This window comes from Anomalospiza imberbis, chromosome 32, assembly GCF_031753505.1.
Source record: "Anomalospiza imberbis isolate Cuckoo-Finch-1a 21T00152 chromosome 32, ASM3175350v1, whole genome shotgun sequence".
NCBI lineage: Eukaryota > Metazoa > Chordata > Aves > Passeriformes > Viduidae > Anomalospiza > Anomalospiza imberbis.
In genome coordinates this window covers 1,311,376-1,319,299 of record NC_089712.1, presented here as the reverse complement: position 1 = coordinate 1,319,299, position 7,924 = coordinate 1,311,376, and the positions used below count along the sequence as shown (strand labels likewise).

The following is a 7,924-nucleotide window of genomic DNA, read 5'->3' as shown; positions in this document are numbered from 1 at the left end:
AATTTCCCTTGGTGCAGCTTAAGACACTGCCCTCTGGTCCTGTCAGTTGCTGTGAGGAGAAAGACCGACCCCCACCTGACTGCAACCACCTTTCAGGGAGTGTGGAGAGTGATAAGGTCACCTCTGAGTCTTCTCCAGGATAAACAACTCCAGCTCCCTCAGTCATTCCTCACAGGACTTGTGTTCGAGAACCCTTGCAATAGATAAGAGAAGTCTCTTTGTTCATCATTAATCAGGCAAAGGAAGAGGTTTTTTGTGAATAACAGGAAACCCGAGGATATGCTGACTCCTTAAGTTGATTGTACAACTAGGGTCGGGAGGTGTGTAACCATCTATGGAAAGATTGTTACAGGGTCATAAACCCCCAGTGAGGAAGAGGAGGAGAGCCTTCATCCAGACGACCACCAGAGAGCAGGTGGTGACCCCCTAGCAACTGGAGGCGCACGCACAGAGTACTCCTGGAAAAGCCACAAACGCGGAAGAAGGGGGAGAATAAAGGACCGTGGGAAAAGGGAAGCGGTGTGAGCCTTGGCGGAGCACTGACTCCCCGGCTGCACCCAGCGCTGTTTGCTTGTCATTGCTTGCTGTAATCAATAAAATTCTTTTTATCAATCCCTAAAGGATCAGACTAATTATTTACTTTAACTTAGAACACCCGTTCCCTGCTCTTGCTGCTGCTTCATCTTCAAAGCCTCTTGCTCGGGCTCTTCCTCCCGTGCAGAGCAGCTCTCCTGGACAGGGACGGCAGATGGCACAGCTGGGAAGCAAAGGGAGCACTGAGTCACTATGGGGACGTTTTCCTTGGCAGCAGCTGCACTTCCATCAGGGAAGGGAAGATCTCAGAGCCTCCCCAGGAGGGTTAGAAAGAAAAAGCAGCCGAGCGGGCCAGGCTGTGGTGAGCGCAGCCGCGGCGGGACTGTCCCGCAGCCCCGGCAGCCCGGCACAGCCGGCACAGCTCCCGGGCCCTGCCGGCACAGCTGCCTTGCCCAAGGACAGCCCCTGTGCCGGCCGGGGCAGCTGCGCTGAGCAGCCCCAGCACGGGCAGGGCCGGCTGCTGCCCCGCCGGGCAGTGCCCACGGCCACAGCCCACGCCACCCTCAGCCCCACCCTGCCTCCCCGGCCCTGGGGCCTCACCTGGGCTCTCTCCAGCGTGGCAGCAGCAGGTCCCCGTTCCCTGCTCTTGCTGCTGGCCTTCAGCTTCTCCCTGCTGGCTCCCATCAGTCTCCGGCTGTCCTCAAGGTCTCCACTGCAGCTGTGGCAAAAGCGGAGGCTCTGCAACTGGTTCCAAGGCCTGGCAGAGCTGCAGTCCCAGAGCCCTCTGTGCTCCCTGCCGGCCCCCTCCATCCCCTCAGCCCCGCCATGCTCTCGGCAAACCCCCAGCCCCCTTCAGTTTCTTCAGCCCCTCACAGTCCTCTCAGCCCCTCAGTCCCTTCTGACCCATCCCGTCCCCCTAGACCCGCCACCCCTCGGCCTGTGCCACTTCCCTGTCACCTCAGTGCCACCATCGCCCTCGGCTGCCCCACAGCCCTCAGCCCCAGCAGCACCTCAGGGTCACCGTCCCTTCAGCGTCACCGCCCCCTCAGCCCCCTCAGTCTCACCGTCCTTCAGCAGCTCCTCAGGGGACAGTGCCTGGGGCCACCGGCAGCTCCCACCGCTCCAGGGACACCCGGGGCTGGAACTGCTGCTCCGCCCGGCCCGGCCGCCAGCTCGGACCCAGCACAGGGAGAGGGGACACAGGGGGCACGGGGGAAAAGCAAGAGGTGAGGGAGGAAGCAGAGCAGGGGAAGAGGTTAAAAAGAGGCTTACACCTATACAGGTGTATAAAAAGAGGCCTACACCTATATGCATGTATAAATGTAACTACGGACATCTACAACTATAACTGCACATCTAAAAATGTAAATATATACACCTAAAACTAAAAATAAATTAACTAGACAAATCTCTGTCTATGTAGATAGATAAATGGAACTACATAAATCTATAAAGACAACAACATATATCAATAAATAGAACTATACACATCTATAAATATAACTAGAGACAGAGGAATTCTACCTGCCCAATGGTCACAGGCTCTCCCTCTGTCTCTTCCTGGCGCACAGGGCAGCCCTCCTGGACAAGTTGATCACACGGGATCTGGGAAGCAAAGGGAACACTGAGACAATACTGGCCCTTGTTCAAGCGCCCCTTGAGCACCAATTGTCCTTCTATCAGGGACATTAAAAGATGGCCTGAAAGGCAGACTCTCACTTGGCAATTTCAAGCCTGCTCTATAAAGAACAGGGATCCTTCCAAGTTTTCAAAACGGAAGTGTGTAAAGTATTTAAGTATTCTAATAAAGTCTCAGCACCCACAGTGCAAATGGCACCCACGAGAGCTTGAAACACAGACAGTCCCAGTGACAGAGAGACCACAGTCCTCACCGAAATGGCTGAAGGCTGCTGGGGGCTGAGGTATGAACCAGACTGAGACACCCAGCTTGGTGGCAACAACTCCCACAAGGTCAGGTTTATTCCCTGCTCTCTTGCCACAGCAGAGGACTCAGTGCCCAAGCCTCTGGCGAAGCGTGGAGGGCAGAGCTCGGGCAGGTTGTGCATGTGCCTTGGAACTAAAGGCACCAGGAAGCACCAACCCTGCAGACAAGAGCTCAACTCTTCTCGTCTCCCTTCCTGCCAGAGGCAGGCTCAGAGCAGCCGTCTCACACCTCTCTAAACCAACGGGGGCTCTGTCCTTACCAGGCTCCTCGGGCTCTGGGGAACTGTTCTCGCAGCTCTCGGTGCCAGATGAAGTTTCCTCTGCTGCAGCCCCGTTCACAGGCTCCCCTCCTGAAGACTCAGGGGCAACATTCATATTGCCCTTGAAAGAACAATAGAAAAAAAGAAAACTAAAGATCATTCAGTATTTTGCTGGAATCGCATCAAGGATACGGTTACTCTCCTTCTCCATGTAACAGCGTTCAAAAGCTCTCAGCCCAGCCTCTTCCATTCCCCTCCAATGGGTTACCTGAGCAGAGGGAGACCTTTCAGGCAGGGATCTCCTGATCTCCCGGATCATTTGCTCTACGGCAAAGCCAAGATCCACTGGTGGCAATTGCTCTTCACCAGGTGCATTCCAGGCTGAGCCGGAGGCCGTCGATGCTGCACAACCTGCACTGCCAGGTGGAGCGCTGGGGGCTGAAGTGCCCGAGGTGGCTGCAAGAATCCAAAGACATTGGTCACACTCCACAATGTGGCTCTGGGACACAGATCTCTGTTGCTGCCTTGGATCAACCATCACAGGAAGCAGGCAGGAAAACCAGGCAGAGAATCTTTTGCCTTTCTAGGTGCCCCTTCTAAATGAGCTTGAGAATTTTGGGCCGAGAAGGACAGAGCCTTGTGGAAAAATACTTCAAACAGTCACTTTTCATGACCTTTTGGGGAAAAGCAAGGCTACAACTCTTCCTACCTCGCGGGTCGTAGGCTGGGGGCTGCTGCTCCCTGTGGAGCTGCTGGAAGCTGCAGGGCTGGATCCTGAGCACCTCCCGGTCGATGGGAGGCAGCTGCCCCCCGTAGAGCTGCTGGAAGCGGCTGCGAGGCCCCTCCCGCCCGAGCGGCAGCAGCGGCTCCCCGTAGAAACCGAAGAAGCCGCAGGGCGGGATCCGTAGCAGCTCCCGCTCGGCGGGCGGCGGCCGCTCCCCATAGAGCTCCTGGAAGCGGCTCGGCCCCTCCCGCCGGGCCGGCACCGGCCGGTCCCTGTGCAGCAGGTGGAAGCCGCAGGGCGGGCGCCGGGCGAGCAGCGGCCGCTGCCCGGGGGGCGGCTGGAAGCGGCCAGGCCGGGGGCTGCGCAGCTCCCGCCCGTCCGGCAGCGTCCGCTCCCTGTGCAGCAGCAGGAAGCCGCTGGGCGGGCGCCCGGGCGGCAGCGGCGGCCGCTCCCTGGAGAGCGGCTGGAAGCGACTGCGCCCGTCCCGCCCGTGCGGCAGCGGCCGCGCCCCGGGGAGCTGCTGGGAGCCGCGGGGCGGGCGCCTGCGGCCCTCCCGCCCCGCCGCCGGCCGCTGCCTGTTGGCCGCGCTCCGGCGCCTGATGCGGAGCAGGAGGTCGGGGCGGTCGCGGCGAAAGCAGGGGTTGCTGTAGTGGAGCCAAGCCCCGGCATCGCCCGGCGCAGCTGAGCCAACCCGGCCCGGCACCCTGCGGAAGCCGTAGCGGTAGAGCTGGCGCACGAAGCTGCGGAACTGCGTGGCCCTGAAGGTGTGCGGGGCCGGGCCCCGGGCGTCGCCCGGGCTGAGCAGCTCCCGCTCGAAGAGGGAGCGGTGGATGAGCAGCCCCCGGGCCCGGCTGTCCCAGCGCACGGAGCGGACGCGGGGGCTGTTCGCCAGGCGCCACAGCTTGGCGGGGAAGGCGCTGGCTCTGAGCCCGGCGGGCAGCGGCAGCTCCGCCATGGCGCCGCTCGCCGGCTGTCGCCACAACGGCCCCGGCGCAACGGCCGCGTGGGGATACCATAGGGACAGAGCCAACGCGGGGATTTGGAGCCTGGGGGTGCTGGCACCAAAGTCCTGCTCTTGAGAGGGGTGCAGGGACACAGGGGCTGTCAGAGGACAATGAGAGACAGGGGACATGAGTCCACAATGGGCCAAGCAAGATCCTTCCCAGCATGGCAGCAAAGACATTTCCTCCCCGTGGCCTTGGCACTCCAGGGCACCCCAAAAAGGGCCGAGGAGTCCTGTGTGTAACCAGGAGGGATGACTGACATCACTGTGGGTCCCAGCATTCCCCAGTCCCTTGCTGGCCATTCAGTGCACACTGGGGCCGCTGGGCATGTGTGGAACATGGGGATGGGGTGCACAAAATTAAAGGGGGACCCCAAAGTGGAAGGAGTGGAAGCCAAAATCGCTGGGTGGAGACCCCCAAAACGGAGGTGTGAGATCCCAAAATGGAGGGAGGAACCCACAGAACTGGGGCAACGCCCCAAAAACCCACATGAAGCTGTTCTCTCCCTCCATTGTTTACCAACAAGAGTTCCATCTACCAACTCTAATTTCAGCAAATAATTCCAAGTGTTTTAGCTGAAACTCATTCTGAGCAAACTTTGTAGAAGTGATCACAGAATCACAGAATGTTCTGTGTTGGAAGGGATCCACCGAGTCCAATTCTGAAGGGAATGGCTTGCTGGCAGGGTCAGCACCAAAGACACCCACCCCAGCTTAAGGAAGAAGTGTCATTGACTGTAGGGCAAAGCAGCACAGAAGTACAAAAGGATAAGCTAAGCAATGCACCTGATTATTACTAGAAAAGATTGCCTGTAGGGATTCAGAAAGATACATCACCAGTTACCCTCACACTTGACCATTGTCCCGACACACACGTCAGCTGGGGATGCCCTGTCACACCAAGGGATGAGAGAAGCACTCCCAGTAACTGGGAATTCCTATGTGGTTCGCCCACCCTCAGGCGAGGCCGCCAACTTTGCGCCAAGTGAGAGGGCCCAGATTTTATACTGTTGAATAAACAAGCTACCACAACTTCTAGTGTGGGAACATCTGGTTTCATCCTCCTCTTGGCCAGGGCTCAGGGAGGAACTAAGGGAGTTTGCTTTGAGCCTACACCTTCAAACAAAGCCAGATAGAGATGTGATAAATGAATATGATTTGTGCCAATAATTGTAACTATATCGATATTTTAGAAAATATTTAGAAAATACTACAAATATAGGGATATTTACATGTGTAGACTGATACTTGTATAGGTGTCTGTGTATGTATATTGTTATATTGATGCATGTATATTGAGCTGTTTGCATCTCTAGTTATGTTTGCATACTTGCACAGTTGTGTAGCTGTGTGGTTCTGTTGCTGGGGTTGTATGGATTGTTTTAGTGCTACATTAATATTTGTATATTTATAGATACATTTGTTATGTGTGTATTATATATGTCATAATATATGTCATGAAACATGTAATATATATTTACAGCTCTATATTGTTATGGGTATATATGTATTTACTTCTATTTAATTATGTACGGAGTTGTATAGTTCTAAAATTCTATTTATTTAGTTCTGGATCTGAGAGCGATATTGATGTTTCTGTATTTGTATATGGGCTGTATGGTTGCACTAATATGTAAAAAATTTAATTGTTAAACTTTAATTCATATTTATGGATAGTGAGTTGTTGCAGAGGGTTAGAAGAAGTTATTTTTTTAAACTGAATTTGATATCTGTATAGATTTACATAACACATTTGTCACAATAAATTAGATTTTAATCTGAAATTGATATTTGTATGTTTCTATATTGGCAGCACAGGTGTAGCAATTTAAAACAGATTTCATTTTTAAACATAAGTTGATGTTTGTGTATTTGTACATTAGTAGTGCGGGTGTAACAATCTGCCATAAATGTAATGTTTCAACCGGAATAAGCATAGGTTTGTGCTACCCAAAGCCATGAGCAGATGTAAAGATGATGATGCTGGAGGATTTTGGCCATGAAAATCTCCAGCCATGCCCAGCACATGCCCCACTTGCACTCAGGCTGGGCAAGGGAAGGGCAGATTTGGGATGGCAGCAGAGCCACACGTTGGCTCAGAACTCGCTGCAAAGGCCTGCTGAGGAGACTCTGGGACTCCACTGGGAGTAGAACTCCAAGCAGGAGCCACCAGGGATGACAAATCCACCCCCATCCCAGGGCAGCTCTTTAGGCAGCGCTCCAAGTGTCCCTCTGAAGCTCGTCCTGGAGACCAGAAGCCAGCAGGGATCCTGAGCCAGCTCCACTGCCTTTGGCAGCACTTTGGCAAATGAACTGCAGCAAGGGGGAGGCAACAGTGACAGTGACTGCTGCAGGCTGGGGATGAAGGCAGGGCCATGGACACAAGCGCTGAGATGCTTCAAAATCCAGAAGGAGTCTGGAGAACTGGGAATCAACAAGTTCCGACAAGCACTAAAATGATGGAAGCCCTTTGTGTGAAGTTCCCTGAGGGAACTCCCAGGGGAGTTGCTGCTAGGATCAGCAGAAGCAGAAAGGAAAAATGCACAAACACTAGGAGATGATATATAAGCCTCATAAGAAATGGCTTCAAAATTTATAATGTATATTACTTATATCTTTTCTATTATGTTATGTTATGTTATGTTACATTATTCTAAATATATAATATATACGATGCATGAAATTTAATGCACATGTATTTTTGGACAATTTTATTTTTAATAGATTTTTTCATTTAAGAGAAATATTTGAAATATTCTTCCAGCCTGGGAGAGTGAAGATGCAGTCCAAAGCCTTCTGCCCACTCAGCAGTCAGCCCTGGGTGTGTGCATGCACACCCACCCACTGTCCTTGCTCTTCTCAGCACCTCGGGGCTGCTGTTTGCACAGAATTGGGATGAATTTAACTCGACAGACCGATGAGTGAGGTGTCCAGCTTGTTGTGAACACTCATGTGGCAGGGCACAACACAGAGCTCTCCAATCACATTATCACAGGTCCTTTCATTCCTGCTGGACACTGAGGAACTCCTAAAAGCACCAAAGGCACAGAAAAGAGGTGGGAAAATTTGGCATCATGCTAGTGCTGGTATCCTCATGGAGGAAAATCTGTTGGGTTTCTTAAGGTCATCAAAAACTACAAAAGCTGCTCAGTATCAGTAGCCCAATTGTGAATGGTTTTACTGACTTGGTGAAACTGGAGTGCTGACTGTGGACCCTGGTATTTGTTAAAATCAACTGCCTAGACTTGAGAGTCTTCCTATCCTTTATTTTGAAATATGAGAAAATAGCTGATCTGTACAAAAATGAACAACTCTACATACACATCCCTGCTGGGATTCTCTGAGCTCTCTGGAGCATTATCCAGGCAAGGGCTGCTTCTCCTGCCTGAAATCTCCCCTCCTGCCTCTCTTCCAGCACATCTCTTGGAGAACATCCCCGATCGCCACCTCCTTGAACAC

The 7,924-nt window shown here is 53.2% G+C and overlaps 1 long non-coding RNA gene across 1 annotated transcript; it reads right to left on the bottom strand.

The window, feature by feature from the left end:
* Positions 1–700: 700 nt before the first annotated feature.
* On the bottom strand, positions 701–1,795 carry LOC137463921 (uncharacterized). The gene is made up of 3 exons (XR_010994009.1): positions 1,599–1,795; positions 1,135–1,252; positions 701–757 (listed from the first exon to the last, which is right to left on the bottom strand). It is a non-coding gene; the product is annotated as an uncharacterized lncRNA (long non-coding RNA).
* Positions 1,796–7,924: the final 6,129 nt, after the last annotated feature.